Below are 3256 nucleotides of genomic sequence, written 5' to 3' on the forward strand. Positions count from 1 at the left end.
TAGTCATATAAATCACTAGTCAATTATTATGAGAGGGGGAAAATTAATTGTATGTCTCAAAGTTTTTCAAAACACAAACTGAATCTTTTTAATATATAGGCTGTGTAATTGATATGCAGACTCTCTCAAAAGCCTAGACCAAGTAGATCAGAAGCAACCAATAGCACAGCTATATACAAGATACTGGGTACTGTACAGCAAACCCTAACAAAAGGACTTTTCAAAGTTAACCCAATTATCAAATAATGTGATGATAACATTAACTATCGATTGTCTTTTTGAACCTTAAGACAGCAGGAACCTCACATCTCCACTATAGAGCCTCTACTTCCCCCAGTCCTGGAACCATTGGAAAGGGCCCACTTTCCCGTATGTCTCTCCCAATCCATATCAAATAATATTGCATCTCCTGATCACAACCTAACCAACACAACGATTGCCACCTCAACATGCTTCACTTCAGACAGTGTCCAGAGATTTTATATGTGGAATGACAACCCTTCAGCTTCATTACTCAGGTGAGACCTTTCCTTTCATAGTATACTCTAATTCCATCTCAGGTGGTTCACTTTCTAACTAAGTCCCAAAACCTAGATACAGACCAGGTTCCAGGAGATAGAGCATATGTTCACACGTATCCGTAAACTACTGCAAAATACATACCTGAAAGCAGAAGTACACTAGAGTTTGTAGTGAGTACCCCCCTAACACTTCCTCTCCACTATTCCAAGCTTTGGGTCCATGATTGCTCAACAATTTGTTTGGCTTCGTATGTTAACTCTCTTTTCAGTCACCAGGTTCCAGATGTCATCAGGATGTCGGCCAGGCTTCTCTGGACTGAAGACCCCACCAATGTGTCCTGGAGCTCCGCTTCCCCAGAGACCCACCCTACTAGGGAAAGAGAGAGGCAGACTGGGAGTATGGACCAACCAGCCAACGCCCATGTTCAGTGGGGAAGCAATTACAGAAGCCAGACCTTCTACCTTCTGCAACCCACAATGACCCTGGGTCCATGCTCCCAGAGGGATAGAGAATGGGAAAGCTATCAGGGGAGGGGGTTGTAAATGGAGATTGGGTGGTGGGAATTGTGTGGAATTGTACCCCTCCTACCCTATGGTTTTCTTAATTTATCCTTTCTTAAATAAAAGCTAAAATAAAATAAAATAAAATACAAATAAAGTTCCGTTGTGCATGTTAAGAGTAACAACTTAGTTCTGTATAAAAACAATTTTGAGACTGGAGATCCTCTTTTTTTGCACATTTTTATTAGTGATTTAATAATGATCAACGATATTGTAGGATAAAAGGGATACAATTCCCATCACCATAGTTCCATATCTCATCCCTTCCATTGGAAGTTTCCCTATTTTTTATCTTTCCAGGACTATGGAACAAAGATCTTTATGTGGTGTAAAAGGTGGAAGGTCTGTCCTCTGTAATTGCTTCTCTGCTGAACATGGGCATTAACAGGTTGATCCATAACCCCAGCCTGTTTCTATCATGCCCTGATGGGATAGGACTCTGAGGAGGTGGGGTTCTAGAACACATTGGTGAAGTTGTCTGCCCAGGGAAGTTAGGCTGGCATCATGGTTGCATTTACAACTTGGTGGCTGAAAATCAGTAAGATATAAAGCAAAACAAATTGTTTAATAACCAGGAACCTAAAGATAACAATAAAGCAGATGAAACTAAGGATTTCATGTGGGAATAAGTTAGGAAGTCCATTTAGGTATATTCCAAGGGGTCCGTGACTACTAATTTTTGCCTGAGCCTGACAGCTAACATGCAGGTGGGCTAAGAATATTGTTCAGAATAGGACTAGAAAGCTGGATTAGGACAGAGAGTAGCTCCCAAATATAGGGAACTATATAAATACTGTTAACTGTAAACTCCACTGATCTGACCTAGGGCCCATGTCTATTAACATTTTGCTCAGAAGCCCATGTAACCTCTGCAACCCTGTCAGTCTGAGCTCACAGTCCATGGTCACAGTTTCCCTTGGCAGATTAAATGGTGGAATTGCCACTTGGTGGCAGCAGAGGTCAGTTAAATTCTCTGAGTTCTTTTTTGTAGCAGCAGAGCTTGAAATAAAGTTCATATGGCCAAAGATAACAGAATATCCAAAATGATCTAGATAAAGAAGAATAAAGTTGTTAGGACACACACTTTCCTACTCTAATACAAGGCTGACATAATCAAGGTATTTATTAGCACAAGAATAGACACACATAAATCAATGAGCTGAAAATGAGAGTTCAGAAATAAGCCCTTATAATTGAGTGAGCCATAGACATTCTTCTTCTTCATCTTTCTCCTCCTCCTCTACCCACTAACTCCTCCTCCTTCACCACCACCTTCTCCTCCTTCCCTTCATTCTCCTCTTCCTCCTCCTCCCCTCCTACTAGTCCTCCTTATTTTCCTTATGCTCCTCCTCACCCCCCCCCCCCCCCCCCCCGTTCTCCTTTCAGTTCAAACCTTGCACTTAAATAATTTCACCCACTCTGGGTCAGGCTCTTTTTTCATTCAGATAAAAAGCTTCCTCCAGTGCCATAGCACCTCCCACATGATTCCAGGAGCTTTTTTTTTTTTTTTTTTTAATGTACTTATCAGTGAGGGGAGAGAGACAGAACTAGAGCATCACTCTAACTCAGAGCAATATTGAGCAGCAAACTCAGTGCCCCATACTTGAGGGTACAGTGTTCTACCTCCTAGGCTGCAATGTCAGAACAGTTTAATGAATAAAATTGACTTTACACAAATAGTTTGGGGACAACTGAATAGTCAAATATCAGAAGAATGAAGCTGAGACCTTACTTCACACCACATACAAAAGTGAACTCTTGGATCAAATACCTAGATATAAGAAACACAACTCTAAAATACTTATAAAGAAATAGGAATAAACCTCTGTGACATTAAGACTGGCAAACCTTTCTTAGACAATATTTAAAGCATAAGTGGCAAAATATGGATAAATTGGACTATAGTTAAATATTTATACAACAAATGATGCTACCAAGAGAATAAAGACAAACTACAAAATGGGAGAGAAAATTAGCAAAGCAAATAATAGGGATATATAGAGAGAATTGTTACAACACAAATACAAAAAGAAAAGGAAACCAATTTTAAAATGAGAAAAGTATTTGATTAGACATTTCTCCAAAGAATAGAAATAACTGAACAAAATATATGAAAAGATGAATATTTTAGCACTAGAACTTTGGCAGTAGATGCACTGAGTTTTATGCTCATA

This window comes from Erinaceus europaeus, chromosome 2 (genome assembly GCF_950295315.1).
Source record: "Erinaceus europaeus chromosome 2, mEriEur2.1, whole genome shotgun sequence".
Classification (NCBI taxonomy): domain Eukaryota; kingdom Metazoa; phylum Chordata; class Mammalia; order Eulipotyphla; family Erinaceidae; genus Erinaceus; species Erinaceus europaeus.